Source organism: Cynocephalus volans, chromosome 3 (assembly GCF_027409185.1).
Source record: "Cynocephalus volans isolate mCynVol1 chromosome 3, mCynVol1.pri, whole genome shotgun sequence".
In the NCBI taxonomy this organism is placed as follows: Eukaryota; Metazoa; Chordata; class Mammalia; order Dermoptera; family Cynocephalidae; genus Cynocephalus; species Cynocephalus volans.
In genome coordinates this window covers 179,561,242-179,578,299 of record NC_084462.1, presented here as the reverse complement: position 1 = coordinate 179,578,299, position 17,058 = coordinate 179,561,242, and the positions used below count along the sequence as shown (strand labels likewise).

General features: G+C 44.1%; 1 protein-coding gene across 2 annotated transcripts in view; it reads left to right on the top strand.

Annotated features, from left to right (window-relative positions):
* Positions 1-17,058, top strand: part of LOC134372077 (mucin-19-like) — a 21,021-nt gene extending 3,963 nt beyond the window's left edge. The window contains exons 3-4 of one of the 2 annotated variants that reach the window (XM_063089191.1): positions 4,593-4,732; positions 17,027-17,058. The gene's annotated coding sequence lies outside the window, so the exon portion shown is untranslated. Of the gene's footprint in view, positions 1-4,592; positions 4,733-5,252; positions 5,291-17,026 lie in introns of those variants that run through there. The other variant, XM_063089192.1, reaches the window with a different exon arrangement.

Sequence of the window (17,058 nt, the reverse complement as noted above, 5' to 3'; positions counted from 1 at the left end):
GTATGCTGTTATCCTCCCACCTGTGTGGGCACAGGCCTGGCTGTGTGTGTCTGCAGCTCAGTAGATTATGCATTTGCAGTGATTGCTTGCCTTTTGATTATTGCAACAAAAATCAAAAGCACTAACCAAGGGGAGTTCTGTGTGTTTGACCATTTCTCAGTCATTCAGGTGTTTGAAAAGCTCCAGCTTCCTACAAAGCTTCCAGTCTACTGGGAAAATGAATATCAACAGCTATAGAAGAAGGGGTAATATTGGAAGCACAATAACAGTTGTGCAAAGCTTTTTAGAATCTATGAGAAATTAGAGTTTACTAATGGCTGAGGAGATGTGGTAACAAACATCTTGCTGGGAATGTGTCCTTTGGCCAGCTGATCAGGACAGCAGCAGGACAAATGTGGACTGTTAGCTGACAATTCCTTTGACATCCCATCTACCTCATTTCCAGTGGTTCCTTTTCAGAAACTTCCATTAAATGCCGAAATTTGGGTTTAAGATCTGTGGTTTAGGAAAGGACCTGTGTGGGGATGGTGAGGGGTAGGAGTGGGTGGAAGAATAAAGGACGTTAAAAGATGACTGGTACCTCTCTTTCCTTGCTTTGTTCAGATAGTTTCTTCTTGTTTATGGATTATAAGGAGGCTGACTGTTAAATCTGATTTTGCCATATTTCTATTTCTAAACAGTTGGGATTGATTCAAGCAATGAATTCATGCTAAGTAACTTCCCTTACCACAAATTAAAGGCTGCCTCAAGATATTTGCTTTTTTGGTTAATTCTTTTGCTGTTACTTAAGTAGGAAGTTGGAGCTCTGCATCGGTTATAGTATTGAGACTGTTAGAGCTGGGCAGGGCATCTAGTCCAGTGTCTTCATTTTGCAGACAAGGAAACCAGCTGAAAGAGGAGATGCACTAAAGGTCACATGCAAGGTGGTAAAGGTAGTGATGGGGCTGAAGTGAAAGCTAGACTTTCCTGCTTTTTGTTAGGCTGCAGAACCTCTATAAATTTGGGTGGTAGGACCTTTTTCCAATTCAGATCCATGCTCAGTTTCCAATGAAATGTTTAGAAAAATCACGATGAAAATTCCTGTGTATGCATCTAAATTAGTTACTCGAAGTTTGGATCCATGCAGGTTGGATGAAAAACTATAGGTGTCTTCTTATTTTCTTAATTGACTAAGCCATAGGTATTCTTACTGGTTGTAGAGCTTTTGAAATCTGAGCTACTAAAGGGAGACTCCCCCCCTAAATCATATCAATGCATATATTAGATTTGGAATTTAAATTATGGTGAAATACCCTAACTGTATATGTTAATAGGTGAGGTCCCATGTTATGTTTTTAAAGCTAACACCACTTATGCAAATTTATTTTATGTCCTTTTATAAGGTTTTAGTCAAATTCTTTTTCTAAGGCTGAGTGGTTTATTATAATGAATAAATCTGGTTATTGTCTGTAAATATCAAGAAAGTTGAAATCTTTTGTAATAAACTAGCCTGTTTTTCTCTACTTTGCTAGTACAATCCCCTCCAGAGAAGAAGCTAAATCCACTTATTTGTATTGCATTTGTTCCTACTACCTGCCCATCCCAGTGAATGTGGAATGTGTAATTGAACAGAATGAGTAGAAAATTCTTCAATCCATGGTAGCTTTTATATCCACACATGGTAGCTTTTATAGTGTGGGTTTTCACAGCACACTTATTGCAATATACGAATACAGGAAGTTGACTTACATAATTGTGTGTGTTCACGGCAGGTTAGTGTGGGGGAATGGCAAGAGATTTGGCAGTTAACTTATCTTCTCTGTGAGAGTGGGCAGTATAACCTCTCTGATAGGGATTTTCTCCTTTGCAGAAGACTGATGCTCCAGAGGGGACTAGGTGAACCCAGCTGTTCATTCACCATTTGCCCAGTGCCTGCTATGCGAGGCCCAGAGGCTAAATACAGCTGTGAACAAATGAGATGGGCATGCCTGTCTTCATTGAGTCCACAGGCCAGAGGGAAGATTGGCTGTGAACAGATAGTTTGCAGATAGTACATATCTAATTTTCAGCTGTGGACATCCTAGGAAGAAGTGGAAAGTCTGGGGACAGAGGATCTATCCTAGCCTTCTAAGATAAAGGCCTACCAAGGTAAAGGCCTCCGCATTTCAGCTGTAACTTCAAAGTTGAACAAGACATGTGCACAGCCCAGTGCTCGGCTGCAAACCAGCCTTTTAAAAGTTAATTTCTGGGCCAAGCCCGTGGCGCACTTGGTAGAGTGCTGCGCTGGGAGCGCAGCAACGCTCCCGCCGCGGGTTCGGATCCTATATAGGACTGACCGGTGCACTCACTGGCTGAGTGCTGGTCACGAAAAAACGACAAAAAAAAAAAAAAAAAAAAAAAGTTAATTTCTATGTGAAAAAGGAGTAAGTAACATAAGGCAGGTGACAAATTTGTAAGTATTTGGGACAAGCCCACAGCACTCATTATTAAAAAGGCTATCTTTAGCCTCAGAAAATCATCAAGTTAAGAAATTAATCCACTGAAACTGATACTGAGGATGGCTGAGGTTTTCTCAGCACTTGGTTACTAACATTACGCCCTACTTTTTAATTTTTATTTGTTTTTTATTTTATTTTATTTTTTATAAAGACGACTGGTAAGGGGATCTTAACCCTTGACTTGGTGTTGTCAGCACCACGCTCTCCCAAGTGAGCCAACCGACCATCCCTATATAGGGATCTGAACCTGTGGCCTTGGTGTTATCAGCACCACACTCTCCCAAGTACGCCGGGGGCTGGCTCTTGTTATTTTTTGTTTGTTTTTTATGAGTGATTTCTTGTTCCGAGTTCCTACTTGAGGAGCTGGCTGGTTAGCTCAGTTCGTTAGAATACAGCCTTATAACAAGGGTTAGGTTCTTCCTGCCAGCCAGTTACCAAAAAAAAAAAAAAGACAAAGGTCCCACTTGAACTGGGGGATTAATAGTAGAAATGGTTTCGGAGTTCCAGGCCTTGGAAGGTAGACCAGTTGCAAAAGTTATTTAGGGACATATTTAGCTGCAAATCTGGTAAGTGGGACAAGCACACCATGGAGTCATAAATACTTGGGTTCAGGGGCTGGCGGGTTAGTTCAGTTGGTTAAAACGCAGCTTTGTAACAGCAAGGTCACGGGTTCAGTTCCTTGTACCAGCCAACTGCCAAAGAAAAAACAAACTTGGGTTCAGGTCCTGGTTCTGCCATTTATCATCTGTGCAACCATTAGAAAAGGCTTGTAACTTCTTAATTCTTCATTTCCTCAGCTATAAAACAGGCATAATAATGCCAGTCTTCAGGGGTTATAGAAATCAGCAGTAACAGTAAATAAAATGCCCAGGTGTGCAAATAGTTATGACAAAAAGGACAAAGTGTTTGTACTCTCCAAGACTGGTTTTATTTCCTTCCTAATCTTAACCTTCCTAGATCAACTGACCCCTGGCCACTCACATCTGTGTTTGTGCTTTGAATCTGAGCAGTGCTAACTTCAGGGTCAGTACTCAGTACTTAGTTTCTGGTACCCAGTACTTAGTTTCTTGATGGATGAGATTCATGGCTAGACAGACTTTTTTTTTTTAAAGAGATTTTCTTAATCTCTCTGAGCTAGGTGGATTATTGTCTATTAAAAGTGGAATAAATGACCTGCTTTAGTGTTTTCTTTTGTAATCTATTCTCAACATTGGCGGTCCTTCTGGAAATATTTCTGTATCTACGATCATCTGCTGTTGTCTTACATTTTTTCCCTTGTGATACAAAGGTGCTTTGGCTGGAGAAGGTAAACACAAGAAAACTTAACAAGGGCGTTATTACAGAGGGGTTCAACTGCTGCCACTCAAGGAAACAGCAGCCCAGAGGTGGTGAGAAGGAAAGAGGAAGACACATCAGTCTCTTTTCTCCTCTACGTTCCAGTGAACCACATTCCAGTACGGAGTTGCCACCAAACTTACTTGGCACTCTTTAGGGCACAGTTCTTTCCTCCCTTATGTACAATTTTAAACTTGGGAATTAAAGGATGGGGATGGAGAGGAATGCCTTTATTATATTCCAAATCATGACATCCTGTTTACTACCTGAGAAATGGGTCAGGAGTGTCCCTGCACTACATTGCTTAAATGGCATTGTCACTGTGACAAAAACGTAATTATGGATCGCCTAAATCTTTTCCTCGTGATTTTCTGACAAAACTATATGAAAGGCATTGCTAATCCTGACATCTTTTGGGACTAATGCCATCCCACACTGCTGTGCTCTGTACCATCTCCCTACTCACCTTCTCCCATGTTCACTGATGACCTGGTGCTTGATCCACAATCTTCCTGTTTAGCCCGAGCCATACCAAACCCTAAGGTGACTTTAATCACCTCAGCCTCTTTATATTTTGACCTTTGCAAGTCCAGTTACCTTCATTTCTACCTCTTTTCAGTTGCCATATCCTAGTCCTTATCATTCCTAAGAACAGCATCACATCCAGAATCTTAAACACTCAGTAGCCTATCCTCCCTGTTTCTAACACCTTATCTTTTCTTATCCCTTTATTTCAGCATGCGACCTCAGTTTTCTAACCCCTCTTTCTTCCTTTCCCAGGCTAGAAATCTGTGGTGATCACCAGCATCCTCAGCTTCCCATGCTGCTTGTGTCTGAAATGAAACGTCACCCTTGGATCAACCTGCTTCTGTCTCTATACTGCTGAAATCCTGGGATCTACTAGAGAAAACACCATTTGTGTATGTAGATTGTTGCCATGACTAATTCATGGTCCCATGTCATTTGAAAATTCTATCTACTTGTTTTAACTCCCTCCCTCCTCCATTTTGCTCAGGAAATTCTCCAAATTACTTTCCTCAAAGTTCTTAACAAATTATTGGTTTTATCTCTCTGGCCCCTTTCTTAGCCCAATCAGAATTCATTTCCTCAAATGCCAGCCGTACTTATTTTCCCCTACAAATTAACCAGGCCACGCACTGTGTATCCAAGCCAGGCCCACTTCCCACCTGTGTTCATGCACACACAATCCCCCATGTTCCTCGGGTCCCTCTACCGTCACTTCTCTTCTCTTGGGGACCTGCCATTTTCCCCTTGCTCCTGGTTCATTTCCTTCAAATTAAATCTCTCATGGCCTTTAAAAAATGAAGCTCTCTCTTGACCTCGTGTCTCCCTGGAGCCATTGCCTTATTTCATTGTCAGCTAAGCTTCCTGAGACCCTAGTCTGTTTTTATAGTCCTTACTTCATCTGTTTAACCCCAGGTATCGTGTCTCCCGTCAGTCTACCAGACATCCTGTCAGCAGCTTCACCTTGTGCCTAAACAGATGAAGGCTTTCAGGCCATGTTTACATGTCCTCTCTTGTACTTGACATCATCTGCTGCTCCGTCCTTGGGATGCCTGGCATGGCAGTCTTAACTGCTCTTTCTTTTTGCTCCATCTTCTCACTTCTGGCTTTTCCTCCTTGCCGCTCTCCTTGTTCTGCATGCTCTCCTGGGTCGTCTGATCACTCTTGTGGCTTTAACTGCCCTCTGCATGCTGACTATTAAACCTCTATGTCTAGTCTGGATTATCCCCAAAGCTCTAAATCCATGTCCCACCGTTCTGGACCGCCCTACTGTGTCCACAGGTACCTCGAATTCACTGGGCCTCACCAACCTTGACCTTCTCTTCCTATCTGCTTGAGACCTGCTTCCTCTCCAGCAGTTTCTCTCCCCAGTCACATCCAGTTGTCCAGGACAGAAATTTGGAAATCATTTTGACTTATTTCGCTCCCTGATTCCCCATATGTAGCCACCAAATCTGATGAGTTTACCTCCTAAATATTTTTCAAACCCAACCCTTCTCCATTCCTGCCACTGCTGTCCTCATGCAGGTCTTGGCTCTCTCTCATCTAAACTTTTGTCAACCATAAGGGCTGGCCCGTGGCTCACTTGGGAGAGTGTGGTGCTGATAACAACAAGGCCACGGGTTCGGATCCCTATATAGGGATGGCCGGTTAGCTCACTTGGGAGAGCGTGGTGCTGACAACACCAAGTCAAGGGTTAAGATCCCCTTACCGGTCATCTTTAAAAAAGAAACTTTTGCCACCTAATTTCTCTGCTTGCCTCTAATCCTCATTTCCCGAGGTACTTCTGAATTTTTCTGACATTCACACGTCACCACATCACTCCCCTGCTGAAATTCTTCAAGGGCTTCTGAAGGCCTCAGGATAAACCCGCTCCTTAGCAAGGCATTCCCAAGCCTTCGAGCCTCGTTCCCTATCCTTTCTATGACTTGCAGGTATGTGCACCATGGAAGTTCATACCTTTCTTTTCAGACTGTTCTTTTCCTCTGCATAGAATATCCTTTGCCACCTCCTTCAACTTTACACTTTTTCCAAGACAGTTGAAATGACATCCTAGGCAGCTTTCCTTGGAAGGGTATTTCCATAGCACTCTGCCCTAACTGCTGTCATTGTACTTACATAATAATAAATGTGTCCATTAATGTTTCTGCTTTCCCATAAAAGTGCACATTCTTTAAAGGCGGGACAGTGTCTTGTTTGCCTCTTGTTTCTGGAGTGGAAAGAGCCAGCCCAGTTCTGGATGCACAGTGGGCCCTAGCTAAACAGAAATATCTGGTGATGCTACTACCTCTGTCCTCTTTCACCACCTACCTGTAGAATAAAGTCCAGAATCTGTAGCTGGGCTTCAAGGGAACATGGTATGGCAGAAAAAAATAGGAACTTTGAATTGGACAGACCTGGATTTGAATATTTGTTCCACCATTTACTAGCTAAATGATCTTAAGGGAGTTTCTTAACCTCTCTAGACTAATTTCTTCATTTGTGAAATAGGGATATTACTGTTTAATATTGTTGTAAAGTTTGATTGAAATAATATATACAATGCCCCTGGCATGTAGTAGGTGCTGAAGATATTTTCTCATCTATGACTGTTTTTCTCCCACCCTTCTGCTCTATCCTGACCACCCCTGCCACACACACACACATTTGGCCTCACAGAAGCTTCCTTATTCATGAATATGCCCCTCCATTTTCTTTCTTTCTTTTCCTTTTCCTTTTTTTTTTTTTTTGGCAGCTGTCTGGTATAGGGATCCAAACCCTTGACCGTGGTGTTATCAGGCCCCTCCATTTTCCACACCTTTTTGTGTACTCCCTCCATTAAGGGATGCTTTCCTCATATCCACCCACCTCCACTCATTTTAGATCCCACTCCAAAGCTTGCCCAGATCCTCCAGTTAGAAAGAATTTCTTCTCTGACCTCCTGTTTCCTCACAGCATGTAATATTTCTAACTTAATACTCAGTTAGCTATCTTTAATTACTTGAAGATAGTTAACTGGGTTGGAAGCTTTTGCAGGGGAGGGGGCGGGGATGTTTCTTCTACATTTTTGTAGCTCTCCATGGTTCTGAGCATTCTGGGCCTGGAACATGCTAAGTGTTAAATGGCTGTTTACTTTTTAAAAAAAAATTTTTTTTTTTTTTTTGGCAGCTGGCCAGTATGGGGATCTGAACCCATGACCTTGGTGTTATAATGCTGTGCTCTAACCAACTGAGTAACCAACCAACTCCTGGTTGTTTACTTTGATGGGGGTTGAGGGGCATAGGAAAATGCTACTCCATTGGGCTAACAGTGTTGTCATAGTCTTAAAGGAACCAAACTCTCTGGGAACTCTGAATTTTACTTGTCCTTAAGATTTTTTGAGTGTTATGAATTTCCACATTTGCAAACAGATAAATAGAATGTCTGGAAATTAGACATAATTTTAGAAAATTTATTTCAAACACAATGAAAAATCATCAAGCCCTCTCAAGTGAAGTCCTGTTACAACTACCACAACAAAGAGGGAATCAATATAAAAAAACCATTTCCTGTTGAAAGAAATGCCTAATTGATTGATGTAGTAATCCAGTGCTTAGCAGGTAACAGTGCTATTTGTGTTACGGGCTCATGGGGATGTTTTATAGATCTGCTCTCATGCATCTTTTCTAGCCATTAGGTAGTAATTTCCCTTGGACTCTGCTCATCCCTTTTTTTCTTCAAACCATTGAAACCAGGTGAGAGAATAGAAGCAGGTAGCCATGTCCAGAGTGAGTTCATGCTGCCAGGATTCACTAGTGCTCATGTCTCAGTGTTCAGAGTTGCAAACTAGCCACTGCATGCTTTTTCACGTGCATAGCTCTGAAGTCATATTTCTCCATTTATATGTATATTTTTTTCTTCTTCATTCTATATTTGAACTGTTGTTTTTTTAAGATCCAAATCTAGTAACTCACATATTACATAATAAATGTGATGTGTAAATCTTTGTTTTATTAGATACACAAGTATCTTTTAGGATGCTGTTAATTTGGGGGTCTTGACTGTCCTTCAATATATTTATTATCCTGCCAGCTTAATAATAATAATAATAGCAGCTAACTCTCATGTATCCCTTACCATGTGCCAGGCTTGGTTCTAAGCACATATATCAACTCATTCAATTGGCACAACCCTGAGGTGTAGGTACTGTTAACTACATTTTATGGTTTAGGAATATTCAAATGTGTGATCAATATACAGTTTATGGGGTGCTTTTCTACTTTAAACTTAGTATAAACTTGGGGTATACATCATAAATACTTTTTAGAAACAACCTGGAGAAATGGTCATATACAGTACTATACATAACATGTACATAGTGTATGTATGCATTTGCTTAGAAAAATGTATAGAGTTCCTATGGCGGTTACATTGTTGCCTGCTCCAACAGCTACTCTTCTCCCAACAACCAATATTCCCTGTTTACAGAGCCCCAATTTTTTCTTTTCAGGTCGTGGGTAGAAATCTGATCCCTTGGGAGCGGGAGGAATCTACCTTAGCTTGAAGGATGAATCGTGATTAGCTAAACAACCAAGGCAGTCTTATTCCCTTCAGCCAGTGGATCTGAGGAGTGGAAGAGATGTGACCCAGTTCTGGCCAGTGAAATGTATAGGGAGATGTGTGTTATTAGAGAGGTTTCTCTTCCCTGCTAAAAAGATAAAACCTCAGAAGAGGTTAGTCCCTCTTCTTCCTTCCTGCCTGAAAACTGGTGTGATGGCTAAGGCTGTGGCAGCCATTGGATGACTGAGGAAAAGGCTAAGAGAATTACAGTCACTGGTCAGGTGGTAGGACCTTGCCCCAGATACCTGGTCTCGGGCGTCACACAGGATCACTTGAGCTTGGGAGTTCTGGGGTGTAGTGTGCTATGTGGTATGGGGATTCAAACCCATGACCTTGGTGTTGTAGGGCTGCACTCTAACCAACTGAGCTAACCGCTAGCCCCTCCAGGGCCCCCAAAGTTTATGTCCTTCTCACAGGTAAATACATTCATTCCATCCCCAAGACAAAAACAACAACAACATGAATAATATTTTATTTATGTATGTACCACATTTTGCTTATTCACTCATCTGTCAGTGGACACTTGGGTTGTTTCCACATTTTAGCTGTTGTGAGTAATGCTGCTTTGTTTTTTTGGGTTTTGTTTGTTTGTTTGTTTTAAAGATGACCTGTAAGGGGATCTTAACCCTTGACTTGGTGTTGTCAGCACCACACTCTCCCAAGTGAGCTAACGAGCTATCCCTATACAGGGATCCGAACCCATGGCCTTGGTGTTCTCAGCACCACACTCTCCCAAATGAGCCACGGGCCAGCCCAGTAATGCTGCTTTGAACATGGTTGTACAAATATATGTGTGTTTTATGATCAGAAAAAAAGTAAATAAAAGCCATGGAAGCCAAATCATCTATTTCCGATTTGTGCTTTTTTTCCCGTCATTTCTCGTTTTGCATCAGATCTTTTAGCTACCTTAGCCAACTATAACATTTCCCCATGAGAAAGAAAAATTATACCTGGAAGTTGGTCTCCCCATATAAAACTTAATAGTGTAGTGAAGTGGTTAACTGTGTTTTGTGGGTAAGTGAATTCAAGTGCTCTACCTACTTCCTATTTCATTCCTTCCCTCACAGCTAAAGAATAAATTCTTGAACTTCAACTTTTCACCACCTGTGTATCCTCTAAAAAAAATTGGGCCTTGTTCATCTCTGAAACTGTTCTCTGGAGGGTCTCTGTGTTCCCATTGCCCTGGGCCTTTCTTCATTGTACTGTGCTGTATTGGAATTATCAGTCTGTTTCTCCCAGTGAACTATACAGGAGACCCCAAAAAAGCATCTAATTCAGTTCACTGAATATTAAGTGCTCCCATGTGGTGGCCACCCAGCTGGGTACCTGAACAAGCCACTCTTCATGGAACCTCTCCTTTTTAAGGTGGGAGGAGGCAGTATTTGGAATTTACTGACTTGGTGGGAGTCATAGAATTTGATTCAAAAGAGACCCTAGAGCTGATTGAGTCCAACCACTTGGTACCTAAGCGTGGTCCTCAGGCCGTCGGTTGACCTGCAAGGGCGTTTTCTGCTCTCCTTCTGGCTGGTCACTGCACTGTAACGAGCTCTGGTCATCTGAAGGCAGCTCTTTGGCCCTGATCTTCCTCTACTCAGTGCCTTCTGTCAGGTGTAGCTCCTCTGCAAGATTCTTTCTCACAGTCACACCGTGTTATCTACTGTGTCCCAAATGTGCCTTGTCCCTCCTTGCCTTCTCTCTGGAAGGTCTTTCCCCCAGCTCTGCCTCTGGACACTTGATCCTTCAACTTCCACCTCAAATCCTCTTCTTTGCCATTCCAGTCTGATATAAGCCCTCCCTGTGGAGCAACCACATTCCTCTGACCAGAACAATACTTATGTTACACATGGCTTTAGGCTTTGAACTATACTTATGTGTATATGTAGAAACCTCCCCCTCCTTCCCCCTATCCATCTAGCTATCTATGTTTCTGTGTTACGTGAGCATGAAGGAAGGAACAGGAGGATACACACTCAGTTAATAGTGGTTACTTTAGGCAGGGCAGGGGAGAGTAAATAATTAAAGATGAAACTTACTATTGAACTGCCAGCAATAAGAGCTCATCATTTAAGGCCCGAAGCTAGGAGACATGGCAGCCCACACCTGGGTCTCTGGGAAGCAAGCGGATGGAGAAGTGAGTCGGCCACTCCAGCTGGTTACAGGTTACCTCAACGACTGAGCAGAGGACTTGGAGACTGCTTCCAGAAGATGGAACGTCTTTCACAGTGAACTAAGCAGAGTTCTTTTTACGGGAGAAAGGACAAAGTCGCTCCTTGTCTGCTGTCTCTCTCACTGTCCTTGACTGCTGCTGTGTTGTCCCCTGGCTCCCTCCCCCTTTCTCTCTGCACCCAGCTCTCCCTTCTTCCTCTTTATTCCCTCCCGTTTGCAGCTGGTCTCCCACTCTCTTCCTCTGCTTTCCTCCTGGTTTGTCATCTTTTCCTCTTCTACTGTCTGCCTGCCTTCCCTCTCCTGCCTTCCTTCCCTCCTCTTTTTTTTTTTTTTTTTTTACCGGTAAGGGGATCGCAACCCTCGGCACAGTGTGGTCTGCACCACACTCAGCTAGTGAGCACACCGGCCATCCCTATATAGGATCCGAACCCGCGGCCTCGGCACTACCATCGCCGCACTCTCCCGAGTGAGCCACAGGCCGGCCTCCTCCTCCCTTTTTGGCTTAGTTAATGTATATATTTCACACTTAATAAGTGTATATATTTATCAGCTATGGCTATGTGTTATTAGTAGAACCAGTTCATGAGTTATGCTTTGGGACTTTTTTTTCCCTAGAAATATTCCATCCCAAGATATTTTTCAGTCAGTGGGCTTTAATTGATTTTTCTCCCCATGGATCAATGATCTTCTATAGGAAAGCTCCCCCCCCACCCCCATGAAGTACAAGGTTGGGAAAGTGCACAGCCTCTGGAGTTCTGCATGTGCCACACTGAACCCTGGGCCTCTCACCTACCCTCAAATTCTTTTTTCTTTCTCCCCCCACCACCCAGCCACTGCACAAACCAGAGCCCTGGCATCGGCCTTCTTCCTCCTCCTCCACTCCATGGACAAGTCATGTCAGGTCTTTGTGAAGTATTTCCCCCCTCTCCCCTCCCGGCCTTGGGAGCTGGGAAGGGGGCTGGGCTGGGCCTCGGATCCACTTCTTTCCTGCATTTCTTCTGGGACTTCAGGGACTGGACACGTAAAAACTCTCCCAGAGGTAACTGGGATTCTGGGTGAACATTTCTTCAAGCTGATGCCCAATTTTAGAAGGCTGAAGTAAAGCGTATTAATACAGTCCTCCCAAAAAATTATTTTGTTTTCTGGCAAGTAAGTTCACAGAGACACGTAGTGCATTCCATGTACGTGCCTCAGTTTTCTAAGTGCCTGGGGGTAGTCATTGCAGGGATCACTTGTTTTTCTGACGCCTGGTCAACTTGACTGCACACTCTTGAACTCAGCAATGCTGGTGGTGGCCTCCTGATCCTTACCTTCCTGACTTGGGCTCTTTCTGGTGAGTCAGCATTGTTTTCAGACCATCCAGTGATTTTGTAAGCTCCTAATTCCTTGTACTAACTCTTGTCAGTTAAAAAAAGCCAGAATTTAGCTCAGTTGGTTAGTGTGGTGCTGATAACACCAAGGTTCAGGGTTTGATCCCTAAACCAGCCAGCTGCCAAAAATAAAAATAAAAATAGAAAAGCCAGAGTAGTATCCTACATTCCTCCGGACACACCGAGCCCCGTGGCTTCCCTGCTGTCCTCGGGCTGCCACTCATCACTCCGCCACACAGCCCGTGTACTTTAAAGACAAATCCAGTCGTGGAATTCCCTTGCTTAAAACCCTTCGAAAGACAGGTTTTACTGAGAAGAAAATGCAGACGTCTTGCCAAGGTTTACACCAGGCGTGGCCCCTCCCTGCCTCCTCCAACACTTCCTGCTACCCAACCCCACTCACTGCTCTGCACCCACACAGCCCACTGTATTTCTGAGAACACACCAAGCTCCTCCTTCCTCATTGCCTTAGCACGTGCTCTTCCCTCTGCCTGGAATACTTTTCCCTTGCTTTCTGTTTCTGCTCCAGCAGTGCCTTCTCTCGCTTCAGGTCTCAGCTTAAATATCGTCACTGCACAGAGGCTTCCCTTACCCGCTACCTCGGCAATTCCACCCTCCCCATTATTCCTCTCCCTTCACCCCATCTGTGTTTTCATAGTGTCACAGTTTGGAGTTACGTGTTGGTTTGGGTGCCTGGTTACCTCTCCCTATTCGATTGTGTTGGTTGCTACTTGGTCCCAATAGCTCTTGGCCTCCTACAAAGAACTGCTCCATCAAGGCTGTTTAAGTGAAAGCCTGAGGAATCAGCTTAGGCCACACCCAGTTAAAAGCAGCATTTTGCTAACTAGTTGTTAGCAAACAGTTAGTATCCCAAGCCTTGCACAGACTGTTGCTCAATACATGAACTGGATTGAAAGTCACTTCTCTAGGAGCCTCTATCTTTCCATTCCCAGTGCACAACGGCCCTGAGCGTTAGGTCGCGGGGTAGAACTGACTTGCATTGCCCTTCCTGCTGAGGAACCCCTTAGCTGCGGTGGGTCCTGGGTCGTGGATGTGACTCTGCCTTAACAGGGCAGGTTGATAGGCCTACTTCAGGCGCAAAGAAACAACTGTCTGGGAAGCTCCTGATGAGGATGGAGCGGGCGGGACCTGCCAGAGAGGTCAGTAGGGGCAGACGTGATGGAGACGGCTTCCTGGGGCAACTGCTGGGCGGTTGCTTCCAGTGTCAGCTGTCCCATATCTGCCTGTGAAATGACCTTAAAGTTTCTGATAAAGACACAGGGAGTTTTTAACTGGAGCAGAGACCAGATGAAGAAAGGGAAATTGACACCACCAGCAAAGGAGCGCATGCCCAGCAGTTTGGGCTTGTGTTTGCTCGTGAGCTTGCATGCCTGTGGGCCCTGGGATTGGAGCCTGATTGGGCTTTACCTTCTGGTTGTGAGGAGAAATGCTGCAGAAGACCTCATCGGGGGAAGTCAGGGCCCTGGGTCTGGTGGAGCTTTAACCATTTTAATGAGCTGGCAACACTGGGTGACTTCCCCAGTGGCTACCTTTTCCAGCTCTCAAATTCTTTGTTTCTTTTTTTTGGTGGCTGGCCAGTTTGGGGATCTGAACTCTTCAACCTTGGTGTTATAACACCATGCTGTAACCAACTGAACCAACTAGCCAGCCAAATTCTTTGCTTCTATTGCTGCATCTTAAATGCTTAAATGCTGGAAACTGAATAGAAAGAACACAGAACTGTTTCTGCTTTGGTCCTTCTTCCTTACTAGCTGTGTGACCTTGGACAAATGACCTAACCTTTCTGAGCCCCCAGCAGGTAAGCAGGCCTGACTTTCAAGGCGATTGTGAGAATGAAGTTCGGTGGTATATGTAAAGCACCTTAGCTTGGGGCCTCGTTCCTGGAATATCCTAAGTGTGTTTCTATGAAGAGTACCAGAATTTTCCTGTTGGGGGGGGGGGGGTCAGAGAGCACTGGCTAACAGTCACAAGACCTAATTCTACTTGTCTCTGCTGCTAGCTCAGTGTGACCTTGGATAAGTCCCCTCTGGGTTGAAATAGATTTATTTTATGGTATCTATGAAAAGTACTGTAAAAAGTTGCAACTTGGCACATTTCTGCGTTTCCGCATGGGCTTTTACCTATAATGTATAGTAGCACCCAGGAGCTCACCAGGTGTGCTCAGGACCAGGGTAGGGAGAGCACAGCCAAGGACCACTCCTCAGCAGGACTGGGGCAGGGCTCCATGTAACGTGCTTCTGTGGCTGGGCTCATCTGGCTACAGAGGGCTAATGCCCCGGCTTCCTCATGAAAGAATCCATCGGTCTGGAGGCTAGTCAACCAACTTGCCCAGGAGCTGGTGAGAGCCAGGGAACGGGTCAGTGAGAACTTGGGAAATGGTAGTTGAACTGAACAGACGTGAGTGACAGCGGGCAGGCAGTTGCTCTGAAGCCAGGCCCCAGGCCAGGCCCAGCAGGTCATGTGAGCAGGTGCTGTGCTGTTGACAGGTGCCACTGCCTGCTCTGGCAAGCCATGGCAACCAACACAGCCTACCCTGGCTGGGGCCTGCTCAGGATAGGGCTCGGAGGTGGGCACTTGGAAAGCCAAAGGGGCATGGGCTGGCCAGTAGAAAAGCACCAGGGCTCAGGAAGCAAGAAGCAGGGGTGAAGCGCAGAATAGTGGGGGTCAGGGCCGCAGGGGACTGTGTTCCAATGCACCAGGGCTGGTGGCCAGAGTCCAGCTGGCTGCATCAACCTCAGAGAGCTCTCTCCTGAGAGCATGGGCAGAAAGAGACTCAACCTTAGTTTTCAGTCCAGAAGGGCTCTGGGGAGGCTGTTGGCTGAGTGCCAGGTGCCTTTCAACATTTCCCCAAGGGGCCCAGGTGCCTTTCCCTCCATTATGCTGGTGAGGAAACGGAAACCTAGAGAAATGAGGGAGCTTACCAGATGTAACACAGCTACTGGGAGCCAGAATTCAGACCCCGTTGCTCAATATCAACAGGGGTTTTATTTGTCTTGAGTTTTCAATCCCACAAGTAATTGAATTTATACATCACATGAGGAGAGTGGACCTCTTTATAATGTTAATCTATGGATGTGGTATATGTCTCCATTTATGGAGTCTTCTTTATCTCTCAATAAAGTTTTATGATTCTCTCCATAGGAATCTTGTACTTGTTTTATTATAAGGTCTGTGATGTTATTATAAATGTTTTTTCTTATTTTCTGTTACAGCTAGAATTTCAAAATGCAGTGGGTTTGTTTTGGTTTTGAGGAGGGTTGGTGGCTGGTTGGTATAGGGATTGAACTCTGGACCTTGGTGTTGCTCTGGGGTTTTTTGCATATTGACTTTTATATCCAGTAACCTTGCTAAATTCTCATATTCTAATAACTTACCTGTTGATTATTTGACTTTTATATAATCTCTAAATAGTGGCAGTTTGTTTCTTCCTTTCAAATCTTTTTTTTTTTTTTTTTTTTTTTTTTAAGATGACCGGTAAGGGGATCTTAACCCTTGACTTGGTGTTGTCAGCACCACGCTCACCCAGTGAGCAAACCGGCCATCCGTATATGGGATCCGAACCCGTGGCCTTAGTGTTATCAGCACCGCACTCACCCGAGTGAGCCACGGCCCGGCCCCTTCCTTTCAAATCTTTATAACCTCTCTTTTTCTTGCCTTACTGCCACGGCCAGGACCTCCAGTACAGTTTGGACCGTACTGGAAGTGGTGATGGGGCATCTTTGCCATGTTTCTGTTCTCATGGGGAAATCTTTCAGTGTTCCACCACTATACAAAGGTATTTGAAAAGTTCGTGGAAAAATGGAGTTAAAAGGTAATACAAATCTTTCCATGAACTTTCTGAAGACTCCTCATGTATGGAATTTTGCAGCTACCCTTTGTCAGGGCAAGGAAGTCCCTTCCGTTCCTAGTTTACTAAGAGTTTCTCCTCATGAATGGATCTTGAGTTTTATCTGCAACCATAGAGAGGATGGTATGATTTCTTTTTTCCTGAAAGGGATAGATTATGCTGAGCGTTACAATACTGAACTGATCTTGTATTCCTGGGAGAAACCCAGCTTGACTGTGTTGTGTTATCTTTTTCATGTATTGCCAGTTCAGTTTGTTACTCACTTGTGTAAGACTTTTTTTTTTTTTTCTTGTGTAAGACTTTTACTTCTATTTTTCTTGAATAGATTGCCCTGCACTTTCTCTCTTTTTGTTTTGTTTTGTTTTGTTTTTTGGCAGCTAGCCAGTACAAGGATAAAAACCCTTGACCTTGGTGTTACCAACACCATGCTCTAACCAAGTGAGCTAACCAGCCAGCCCACTCTACACTTTTTCTTTTTCACATTTTCCTCATTAGGTTTTGGTGTCAAGGTTATGATGGCCTCACAGATGAGTCGGGTACTTCCCTCTTTTTCTAAGTTCTGAGTTTGTATAAGAGTAGAGCTCTTTGCTCCATATGTGCATATTAGAATTCACAGGTGAAGCATCTGGGCCTGGTGTTTGCTCTGTGTCAACTCCTGATCAACATGCTTTTTCATAAATCTCATCTCTTCCTTTTCATCCTTCTAGACAGCATCAACTCACAACTCGACATCTTAAGG